Genomic DNA, 13,532 nt, shown 5'->3' on the forward strand with positions numbered 1-13,532 from the left:
TACATTTATAACCATCTTTCCTTATTTATCCTATTATATTACTTGACATGATTACTACTCTCCTTTCTACATGTATCAATACATTTACTCCCCAATTTTCCTATGCTACTTCCCCTTTGACATCAATGACAAAGGTGTTAAAATTTATATACAAGTCAAAATTTTAGATCTTTACCTCTCCATTCAAGTGGATAGGCATGAAATGTGGTCATCAAAACTTGCCTTTAGATTCTTTAAGTTCTTCTCGCATGTGTCCTTAACTCTCTCTGAGATATTGAGTAGAGAGCACAACCCATAGGATGTTATTTCCATAGCATTCAAATCTGAATAAAAAAACATATCAAAATATGTCCTTGCTTTTAGACATTCTTCCAATTGCTACTCAAGTGTTCTACTCTTCAAGGATAAGTGTTCTCTCAAAAGTGAGAATCTCATTGCTATATTTTCTTTGTTCATCTCTATAGAACTTATCTCATCATAAGTCTTCCCAATTTGTGCCTCAATGTCTTCAATCTTCACACCTAGTTGTTGAAGTTGATCTGCCAGTGCTTGTACCTCATCATACTTCCTTTTTAGCTCATCTTCACTTACCTTGGTAAATTTGAATGACATTGCACATTTGGCATATAATGCATTTCCTTCTTTTTCACACCTTCTTAGCTCCTTGACACAAGCATCAAGAGCTCCTAGATCATTCCTCTTTTTATGACATAGAGTGTCAAACATTTTAGAATCATGCCTTGTTTGAGCTTGAACTGTTTCTATATCAAATATACTAGTGAATTCAACATCAAAATATTGAATCACATCCTTTTCTCTATCCTCTAGATCAAGATCTATCAATTGTATAGCTAGGGTGCCTTGCAATTTATCTGTCACATCAATTACGGATTTTTGTAGGCTTTTTACCTTTTTGTTCTTGTCAATCATCTTGCTCAAAGATGAGATCAACTCATTATGATCATCATTATTTGATCTTGTCAAATTTTCAAGAGTCAGGGTTGTCTTAGATGAGCTAGGTACTGTAGTGCCTACCCCTACTTTACATTTATGTTATCATTGTCAAACTCTTTTAGGCTAGTTTTATGCTTAATGATTAGTAGCATTATTTTGAGATTATTAGATATTGTTTCACATTCAATTGACTATATGATAAGATTACTTGGTACTTTATACTTCATGTATGCATGATGATTATCATAGTGATTTTAGTTATTGATGATGATTAGTTAGATGGATTATCATATGTGTTTTCTTATGGATACTTACCCCATATTGCATGTGTATGGTGTGCATGTATATTTTATTTATGTATGACATTTCTAATGTGGTTAAGGAAGGGAGTTGTAGTCACCTGCTAGTTGAGATCTACACAATGCACCACTTCTTGCCATTGCCTATTTAGCTTACTATATATGTGTTTGTACATATGTGGATTTTATGCAGATTGCAGGTACTGGGTATTGATTTCCCTAAATTGCCAGGATGAGTGTACCCTATTGCATTATCTCAATGGTAAGAGAGGGGAGATAATTTCTTAAGTCCAAATCCTAACCTTTCAAAACATTTGTCCTAGAAAAATCAGGACAAGTATCAGTGTTTATTACTTTCCAAATGCGTCATAAGCTATTAATTTGTAATTATAAGCCTTTTGTTTAATCTTGTATGTATTTTTCTATGATGGGTTTTTGTATTTTGTCGTATAAGTCTTTGGTGATTTTTCTATTAATTAAGTCCAAATTAAATGATTAATTTAATGAAAAATTATTATGATATTTTTAATATTTAATTATATTTAATTAATTTGGAGAATTAATTAAATAAAAAGAATTAAATTTAAAGATAAAAGTTATGAGATTAATCTTAGAACATGATAATATTCATTTAATTTGATAATAATATATTTAGAGTTCATTTTTAAATAAATGTTAAATATTATTATTATTTAAGTTAATAAATATTTTATCAATTAATGTTTCAAAAATAAATTAAAGCATGGAAAAGCTATTAATTTACTAAAAGTTTAAAGATTGCATAAAGTGTGCATGAGATTAAAATTTAATAAATAAATTAAAAGAGAAGTCAAGTGAATTTAATTAAGATACTTTATATTTCAATAAACATGCATGAAAAAGATAAAGAAAAGTTAATGAAGAGTAAAAGATTATTAAGCAAGGAATCCTCTTGGGTGATCGCACAATTAGTGCCCTGAATTTAGGAGAGAACTCCTTACCAACAATTGAGGGTTCATTTTCGAAGGACCGCAAATTTTGGAAGGAGAATTTTCGGATAGAGAAAGTTTTGAGAGGAGAAATTTCTTTCACAAATCCTTTTGAGGGTTGTGTTGTTAGCATCAAAATATAGGTAGATTCTTGTGATTAATTCACACAGTTAATTACACTATTTCTCTTCCTGTCTTCTTCATGTCTATGAAATGGTTATCTGAATAATTCTCTATGACAAGTGTTTCAATATTAGGAAATTCTAGTGTGCATGTTAAATATTTTGTATATAGGAAGATTAAAATATTATTACAATCCTCCTTTAATAGATTTAAAAGTGAATATTAAACAGGGAAGGGTTTGTATAGAAATAAAAAATTTAAATAGAGAATTCGACCAGTTGGTCATATTTTCCCTATCAGATTAAGGTTGGAAATTTTTATTTAAAAAAATATATTTTAAATGTTTTAGGGGGGGTCATGTTTTTTTTTTTTTTTTTTAATTATTTAAAAAATTAACTTAAAAAAATTTAAAATACATACATACATACATACATACATATATATATATATATATATATATATATATATATATATATATATATATATATATATTTTAAGGGAGGGGGTTTTACTCCACCTCCCCTTTTCCTATACTAAAGCGGCTATTGCCATTGATGTAGGTACAGTGACAACAATAGTACTATGTACTGTCATGGTTGAGGGCCCTACGACAGCCGCAAAGTGGTCACAACCCTCTTTAAAGGCCGATAGGCCTTAATTTAAATTATTCGAAAGTTATAATATTAATTTTAGAATTATTATTTATTAATAAGTTTTATTCATATTTATTAATTTAATAAATAATTAAATAATATTTTTTTAGGCAAAAGCGGCAAGCCACTATAATATTTGTATTAAACTTATTCAAAAAGGTCAATTGGGAAAGAATCAGTGAAGAAAACCTAGCATTGTCCCATATATTTACATAGTTTCATGAAAACTATTGAGAAAAACATAATTACAATAAGGTGTATCAACTACCACCCAATAATACAATATCAACTTTCAAAAATTGATTATCAGCACATTCAAATTTCACAATTATAGTTTCTCCATCAAAAAGACCAAAAAATCAATTTCATACCAAAAAAACCAAGTTGAAACCACTATTCATTCCTCCATAACATCGCAGCCATGAAGAGTCTTGCCACCCATATCAGATAATTTCCCCCAATTATTTTTATGATCACACAGTGTGGCACTTTGCTGACATACAAGAATGACATCTATAGCACTCTAGCCCCAACCACAATCACTCATAGGTTCCCAACTAGAACACGTCACCTCAGAGGAGTTGGGAGACCAACCAGAACTGGCATGAGAGGTTGTATATGGGATTACTGATTCAAACACTGATTCCAAACATTCCTTTCTTCAATCTAAAGATTCACATTCCCCAAGCTTGGACCCTAAGTGTTAATCAAATTTGAGATCCTTTGTAAATCTATAAGGGCATATCCAACTCTCTTGACTCTCTCTTCTAACTGAAAACCTAAAACATGGGAGGTGGCTTGCAATGGATTTTCATATGGAAAGAGCTATAAGATTCTACCACCTTCTTAAGAGCTTCAAACAAAACAAAACATTCATGCTTGAATAGTAGCTGAGAATGAGAAAATAAACCCCCCACCAAGGCCATGCCACTCCATAGATCATAATGTTGCATAGCGACAGACAACTTGTTGTCAGCAATAAAATGATCATGTATTACCTTTTGAGCTAGCAATTAAAGAAGTAGAGGAGATTGCATAATATCCATGGTGTTGGACAGAAAAATGGAGACTAGGTTCGATGGAAAAAGGAAGTGAGGCACTGTAGAAACTAGTAATTCCTCACCAATTACATGTCAAATGGCTCGTTGAACAGTGGGATAATGAACAATAAACATCAAATCAAACACAACATCACTTACATTAGTAGGAAACACACCTTCATCAGGTCTAAGAGGAATCCAAACGTGGTAATTATTTGGCAGCATAACCCGATGTTGTTTGTGATATAGTTTGTAGGAAGTAGAGATATCCAACCCTTTCATCATTTTGGAGCAAAACAAGAGACCACATATTAGAATAAGCTAAAAGAGTGAAAAGCAATGAAGAGAACACATATAAAAAGAAATGTCAAATCCCTTTCTGTAAGATCCAAAGTGTATATTGGTTTTACAACATACGAACGATGTGAATTCACATGAAGTGAGTCTTTTAGTAAAGATGCATTGTATACTTCCTGAAGCAACTATAATTGCCCAAAATTTTCCCATGAAACCCAAACAATACACCTCATGTTCAATAAATGCAACATGTACTACTTATACCAAATCAATGGTGCGGGCGTGAGTAGGTAGTCTTATCAAAATCTATTAATCTTTTAAGACCTTCATATTTTTCAATCATATATAATGGATGTAGTGATGAAAATATCAACCCATCACAACCTAAATTTGATAAGTAATTAGCTACTTGGTTTCCTTCCCGAAATGTATGTGAGATGCAAACATCTTGAAATTCCTCTAGAAACCACTAGATTTGCATGAGAATGTACTTTAAATTCAATGAGTATATTTTTCTATGTATGCAAACATCTATAATTATTGAAGAATCTCCTTCAATATGCAACAAATGAAAATTACCTTGTTTTGCTAATATAAGACCAGCGAGTAGAGCTTGAGCCTCTACCATGTTATTTGTACCAAAAGGAAAAGGGGAAGTTGTAAGTACCACTACGTCCCTGTGGGGGTCTCTGATGCATGCCCCCAAACTAGAATTTCCTAGGTTTCCTCTAGATGCCCCATCAAAATTCAATTTCCAATATCCCACATCAGGAGATCTCCAATAAACATTCCTTCAAGATAAGGGAGAAGAGGTTATATTATTAATTTTCCAACCATTGGGAATGATTAACTATTTCCATTTTTGAACCACTTGAGAGTCCCATTTCTGAATATTAATATGGTTCTGCTTATATCTAATTATTAATTAATTTAGTTAAAATTAATTAATTGAGATTAATTACTAAGGGAAGTTGTTTAATTAAGTTATACATTTATTTAATTATTATAATACTAATTTTAATAAAATTGTAGATTATTTTTATTTGAAAATCAACAAGTATTATTTTAATAATTTAAATAAATGATTATCCTTAGAATATTTTAGGAAATTAACTTAAAATATAATGGGGGTAATTTTATAATTGATTCAAATAAATAAATGGGCTAACTTGTAGGGGAAACTAAGAATCTCTTTTACTTGAAACTTACACTGAATGAAAACTAAAACCTTACATTTAACTCAACAATATGTTTTCAAAATCAAACCAAACTATGAAACCCAGACTATGTTATTTGTATGTTGTCTATGTTTTTGGTTTAAGTTGACTAGAGTGTTGACCATTTTTAGGACATCTACCAGAGGCTTGGGAGTTTTGTGATTGTGGTATTATGTTGAACTGATCTTTGATCTTTTCAACTCAACCATGGTAATGTGTTGGTATGCTCTTTGATAAGTTTTTTTATATTGTTGATTATTATTTTTAGTGTTATTATGGGATAACAGGATGAAAGTTATGACCTACTTGACTTAACCATTTTGGGTCTTCGATCAATATTTTGGGGATACTTTCCAGTTGCTCATAGAAAACTGATGGGTATTGTGATTTATCCTTTGATGCTTTCCAGAAACTTATATAGGACTGAGATAATTTATTATATGATTATTTGATTTGTGATTTTATGAGCTTAGGGTAGGTTATCTATATGTAATATCAGGAAGTGGCTTGCAATGGAGGCTAGGCCCCTAAGTGGCTGCTAGGGTAACTCATTGTAAGTTGTTTAATAAGTGAGAATACTACACTAAATGAGAGTAAAATGAGCCTAATAAGAGTCTTTGTATGTTCTTGCCCATGCATGGAGTGCTAGTACTGACTAAGATGGGAGTAGAGAGAACACTTGGTTGTGACCATGCATCATTAGTATGCCTTGTCAATACAAGAGGATACTAGTGCTGCACTGGGTCACTAGGGGGCCAGGGTCCAAAGAGACTGCTAGGGTAACTCTAGCATTGATTTATGTGATGGCACTTACCCACTTTCATAGTAGGTTTCCTATGTGTCTATGTTTCCCTCTAGGTTTAGATGTCGATTTATCTTGGAACCTTTGAGTTAGATTACTTTTAGGGTTTCTTGAACTTAGAGAGTATTTTTGATATTTGGATTGATATCATGTTTGGTACTTGAGACTATCTCCTTAGCATGGTGGGAGGACTTTTTTGGGTTACCATGTAGTTGGATGGTAGTGCTTTTTACTCTTACCATTGAGATCCGTTTGTTGATACCATGGCTGGAGTTTCTTTCTTTGCATTTCCTTTCATTCTATCTCGATGTATTATGATGGATGCTTATATCTTTACGATGGATGATTTCACTTATTATATTGCATTTTGTATCATGGATTTGAAAAGGATGATGTAATCTATTTTTATAAATGTATATTCTTTTAGCCTTTCATACTTGTGAGATGTACATTGGATGATTAAGCATTCTGAATTTTATTGCCAAGTGGCATTTAGAACAAATGTATATTATTTAAATGGGCTTTGGATTTTTAATTATTCCTTCATATGGATGTAGTATTTATTAGACTTAGTATTAATTATATTTAAATGTGATTCAATGTCTTGGCATCCTTAAGGAATGTAATTTGTTATGTTTGCTTTTGTATGATTGTATGTTATTGCTTCTACCACTTTATGATTGATGTGTGTGTTATTCTTTCTTTAAAAAAAAAATGTTTGGAAAACTTAGTAAAAATTTAGGTTAGTTCTTTTGGATCCCTTGGCGGGGCATTAAAGGTACATTGATCTTCTTCTCTTCTACCTCCTTTTTCTTCTTCTCCTCTTTTTCTCTTCTTTTCTTCTCTTCCTCTTCTTTTGTTTTCTTCTCTTATTTTTCCTTCTTCTTCTCTTCTTCTTGCTTCTTCTTCCTCTCTTCTATATTCTTATTCTCCTCATCCTCCTTTCTCTTCCTTTCATCTTCATTTTCCTTTGCTTCTTCTTCCTTTCTATATTCTTCTTCTTTTTTTATTTTCTCTTCCTCATCTATTTATTTCTTCTTCTTTACCTCATCCTCTTCTTCTCTATTATCAGAGCTAGTGCAGCCAACCAAATTATCAAAAATATTTGTGCCATAATCCTTAAAAGGATCTTCCTTATCATCAATTGTTATCTGTGTACTTTCCACTTACATGGTATTAGTACTAATCATTATCCGTGGTGTTGATTATGTCATCATAGTATCTTTTGCTAACTCTGCCTCTAGTATATCTACCACTACGGGCTCTATTGGTACACTCTTTTCTTTTGTCATAGGGATCACTCCCCCTAAATCCATGTTCATCTCAGCAATAGTAGGTGTAGATTTCATAAACTTAACAATAGCCAATTGAGTTTCTTTGTTCACCTCTTCATAGTTGTCACCCATCAACAAAATTGTTCTTCTTTTATTTCTTAGCAAGGGTTTAATACCCTTCACTATAATTTTCATGTCTTCGTCATTGTTAACCTCACAAAGTTTTTTTATCTGATTCCCCTATCTTTATTTACCACTCTTTTACTTTTATTTATATAAATCTTGTGGTATATTATTCTCAACATCTTTAAATTTATTATTTTCCAAAATCATATATCTAACCAAAATAGTCTTTAATTGCATTCTATACATGTTTCTATACAATGGTAAAACTTATTTAACTATACAAAACTTTTATTATCAATAATCTAAATATTCAAGTTTTCAAATTTTGGTTTCCATTCTTTCTTACCAGAAGTTGTTTATGTTTTAGTCAAAAATTTCTCAATTGGTCTATCCTCATATTTCTCTTATTCTTCCTTAGATTCATCTCACTCACTCATATGCAATGTTTTCCTCTTTTTCCTAGACCATTGGATAATTGTGTTGTTCTTTCTTGGAAGGTGACTTTGCTACCTCTTGTTTCACCTTGGTGAGTCTTTTTGATTTCCTTGTGTTCGAAGGAGTGATTGTATGTTCTCCTATTATCCTCACCTCCTCTTCACTCTTCTTCTTTTGAATAGGTTGTACTTGTTCTACTGTGGCATAAGGTGCACTTAGTGTATGAGTGGAAGGTCTAGCTACTGTGGCTCCTTTTGATGTTCCTAAAACTACCAAAGGTGTAGCTACCAAAACCTTAGTTTGTCCACTTTCTCTCATTTCCATAGCTATGCCCATTATCTCTCTATATTCATCTCTTTTCATACTTGTCTCCTTAAGGATTGCATCAATTTTCTTCTCAAATTTATTCTTGATATCTTTTTTGTGAAGTTCACTATGAACTTCCTTGACTTTCTCTTCATATGTCCCCCATACAAGATATTTCTTATCTCTTTCTAATTCTAAGATAATCTTTTCATAACCCTCAATTATTTCTTCACTCATCTTATAGCCCATGGGGTCTATGAATTTTACTCTATATTCTACTTCTTCCATATAACTGACATCTATTTCGACCATGAAGCATATGTCATTCTTATACTTTTCCACTACAGTGGGTGGAATTTTGAATCTATGTTTTATTTCAAATTGGAAATTTTTCATTATTCTTGAAATGTCTTCTATTATATTTTCCTCTAATTACTACTTGTAATGATGAGTTATTAATCTCATTATGCAATTATCACTATCCTATTCCTGGTCTTGCATACTAGGGAATTATCTAACAACTTGGAAGAATAGGTTTTTTAGTAAGGATTCAAATCTAAACACAACATTATTTATCATCTTCAATCTATCAATGTTATCAAGTAACTACTACTTTACAATCTTGTACATATTTACTTTTTCCTTCTTCACTGTCATCAAGTATGTTGCATGGATAAATCCAGTGGGTATTAAGTTCACTCTGGAACTATAGTTCATTTTGTAGCCAATGATTTTATTGATAACCCTAACATCAATTTTTTTTATTAGGTCAATCCTCATATTTCTTCCATCATATTTTTTTTTTAGGTTAGATTCAACCAACTTCTTTATATTCTTCTCATTTACTAGATTCCTACCTGCATTACTCAAGCAAGTGAGTTTATGGATCATGTCATTGGCTATCATCATAGGGATGTCTCTTGTTGATATCCCTAACTATTTTTGTTTATTAGTGTCACTTAGTCATATACTAGGCAGAGTCAGAAGGTCATCACTATAATTGAGCTACTCTATATAGGGAAAGTCATGAGATAGACTTATATATAAACTTGTATATATCAAACCCTGTAGAATCTACATAAGTCTATCATTGAGTATTTTAAATGTAAGTCGAGTCTAATGTTAACCAAGAAATTCAAGCATATTGAAGCCAAGTTATCAAAAAGTGCCAAGCCTAGTAGAGATCGAGCATTAGTAGCATACATAGTGAATGTCGAGTGTTAGAAAAAGTAAGTGTTGGGAAATGAAAAATTAAAATTGAAGTCAAGAATGATAGAAACTTTGAAGTAAACTATTTTAGGCTAACATAGATAATATATTTAATACTTGTAGAATTTTCTACATATATTTTTACACATTTTATGACGTGGATCATAGATCCCTATTTTTTGTGATGAATGAATTAGATGGAGAGGAAAAACAATGAAGCATCTAGAAAACCCTTAATGAAATCTTTAAATAGAGTTGATCTAGACCTATTTTCAATATAGGATATGGGAGATAGAAAAAAAAAGGAGCAAACAAGCTATTCATATGATTCAAGTGTGAATGTGCAAACATTACAGGAGAGGCAAAAGATTAATTATTCCAAAATAAAGAAAGTGACCTAATCAAATCAGTGAAGGGAAGAAAGCTATATTAGATGAGATTGGAAAAAAGGGATCCAAGAAGAGCTTATTAGAGTAGATCGAGGATTAGGTACTAAATTAGTTTTAATAGATTGAGTTAGGGTAAAGCTCTTAATAGAGTGGTCTTAACTGACCTTTGTAAATCTCTTAACAAAGTCCTTATTTTTTGTAAGTGTGAAATCCTCTAACAGGGTTAGATCTAACAATATCAAAAGCTTAAAATAGGGTAGATCCCTCATAAGGTGGATCATTGGATATGGTCAAATATTGTAACCCTAACACGTTACCTTTATTATTGCAGTAGTGAAGTTTTTTTGGGTATCATCCCCACCCTAGTTTTACCTTCACCTTGAAGTGTTTCTTGATATCCAAAACCTTTGGGTCATGTGAATACTTTTCATGCATGTCATTGATAGATTAGATCTATATGTTATTACAGTTTGATTTATAAGTTATGCATGCATAAGAAAATGCATATGAGATGGAAAATGTGGTGAATGCATTAGTATTGTAAAAAAATTAAGGTATTATAGATCATGATTCAACCACCCCCCAACACCCCACCACCCCCTCCCTTCAATATCTTGGTTTCCAATTTATACTTCCAATAATTGGTATCAAAATAGAGTTCTCTTGGAGAAGTTTAACAACTTAGAGTTTAGATCTTGCAGATGGAAGCTTTTAAATTGGAGAAAGTTATTGACAATCAGGTGACTGACATCCATCTCATATTTTAGTAACTTGAGATAGCCAAATAAGAATTGAATATATCCCTAAAAAGAAGAAAGGTATTTTTTATTCAAGATAAACAACTTCATTATGAAGAAGTTGAAACTGAAGACTATTTGAAATAGTAAATTCAAATGACACAACATCTATAGAACTACTTGATAAGAATAGAATCCTAAAGGAAGAAGTCAGAGGACTAAAAAGGGAAGATGAGATTCAATCAGTAAGGTTATGTGTAGTAACTAAGAAAAAGAAGAAAGTTGAGGAAGATAAAAGACTAATGGAAACTAGACTTCATGAGGAAAGGATATCTAATATACAAAAGCTTACAAAAACTCAACTCTACATGATGAATCAATTGATACTTACAAATAAGGAGTTGAACAAAAAAGATGTGGAAATAAAAAAATCTGATATCATAGAATGACTTACTAAAGAATGAACTAAAAAATTGAGAAAGAACTTATGGAGAGATTAAACAAGCCAAATGAAGCAATGAAATACTTTGAATAACTTATGAGGTCATCTGGCAACACTATTTATTTAGGACATTCATCTACCAAGCAAAGAGAATCATCCAAGAGTGGAGAAATGAGAAATAAAAAACCTAAAGGTAAACTAACATGCTATCATTGCGGAAAACTTGGTCAAATTGTGAACATCTGTAAGAGAAAAAATGGTATGCAAAATCCTAAAGCTAAGTTTTTTGGATATTGTTTTTACTACAAGAAGCAAGGACATCAAATACATGAGTGTGGGTTAAGAATCAATAATGCATCTATTGTACCTAGATTTGAAGGATATTGTTACAACTATCAAAAGTATGAACATAGAGCATATGAATGTAGATCACAGACAAAACCCTATTGGACTAATCAAAGGAAAAACCATGCACCTAACAATGTATGTTCCAAATTTCAGAAGTTTGTACATTCAAGAAAATAATATAGGACTCAATCACCAATAGAAAATCCTAACAATATTAAGGATAAAGGAAAAGTGGACATTGATCAAATAAGGAAGGAGATTAATCAAAAATGGAAAAAAAAAAAGGTAGAAGATGGAAGCAGTGGAACTAATGAAGTTGAGATCACCCAATCCAATGGAGAAGGTGATCATATCATGTCAAACTAAGTAAGAAAGGTATGTAGGGAACTGTATATTCAAAGATAGATCTTACATCAGTTCCTAACATAAAATGTGCTAAAGTTCATATTTGTATAAGTAAAAATACATAAGAGTAGATTTATTAAAGGACTAGTGGTAAAGAATTGTGTACACAACTAGTATCAAACATTAGTAAACTTTTCTATATTTATTGAGCATTGCAATATGGACCAAGTACTTCAAAAGCTAAGCTAGTATATAGGCTGAGTTAGATGGAAGAGATTGAGTTGTATAGTAAAGACCTAATTTGAAGGAAAAATGTTGACTAAGATAAATGGCTTCCACTTACCTAAGTACACAACATTAATAGAGACTCTGAATCAAGCAAAAGAAAGTATGTATCAAAATTTAAAGATATTATTTCATACCTTGCATACAGAAATTGAGAGCACAGATCAATTTGAACAAAAAGAAATGTTGAGGAAATTTAAGAGAAAATATGAGACAAGAAGCTTGATTGAGTGAAGATTGAAGTGGTGTTGAGTTATCTAGAGAAATAAGAAGCTTACAGACCCTAATAGTGAAAATGGTAGCTTCATCATCCACAAAAAAGAGTCAAGGAGTAGAGATTAGTAATGTTCAATTGGTGAGTGACACTTGTCCTCCACCTAAATTTTGTACTATTCCTAAGATTGTGATGAAATCTTACTCAATGGGTGTGTTATCCTTGATATCACCCAAGGTAACCATGACACATGTTGTGCGGATTTTCTACATGTGTAAGATTGGAGAAGTAGGTGATTATAAGATTCAAGAAGCCTATGAGAAATTATGTGATGAAGGATTTTTGAAGGAGGAATTAAAATTTTTTGAAAGAAAGGGGTTAACCTGTGCCCTAGAGTTTCCACATAATTTTAAGATTGAATAGATCAAGGTTGTGTTGAACAGGATCCATGACATGAAGTTTTGGCTACACAATAAACTAGTTTAATAACCAAGAAGATGATTCATAAGGTTACTGGTTATCCTACATTGGACAAGAAGAAGACCATGCAAAGTCTAAATCAAGAAATTGAAGCCAGTACAAGAGTTGAATAGAATGGATAAGGGTTTTCCATCACAAACATTCCTAATCCATTGATTGAATTTATAGTGAGAGTGATTGCTCACAAACTCTATCAATCTAGCAGATTGAATAGCGTGCCATGTATGGTAGTGGATCAATCATGGACGGTAGTCATTAAAGATCACGAATATGATCTTTTCGAGTTGTAAAGATTGAAATTAGCAAAAAAATTGATATCCATCAGGAAGGCAAAGAACTTAATGTGTAAGTTTGGTTCACATGTTATGCGTATTTTTTTCTATATTCAAAAGTATTTTCTTGGTATTGGGAATATTGTTTGGGAACAAGGAAAATCAGAAATAAGGCAAATCAATGAGTACATAACTCATCAAGGAGAGAATTTTGAAAGTGTCATGGATACATACTTTGATGAATTCAAATACAGAATAAAGATAAGGATGAGAATTATAGAAGAGTTAGTAATGAGATATTATAATGATATATGTTT

This window comes from Cupressus sempervirens, chromosome 1 (genome assembly GCF_028749045.1).
Source record: "Cupressus sempervirens isolate cs-2001-9-10 chromosome 1, ASM2874904v1, whole genome shotgun sequence".
In the NCBI taxonomy this organism is placed as follows: Eukaryota; Viridiplantae; Streptophyta; class Pinopsida; order Cupressales; family Cupressaceae; genus Cupressus; species Cupressus sempervirens.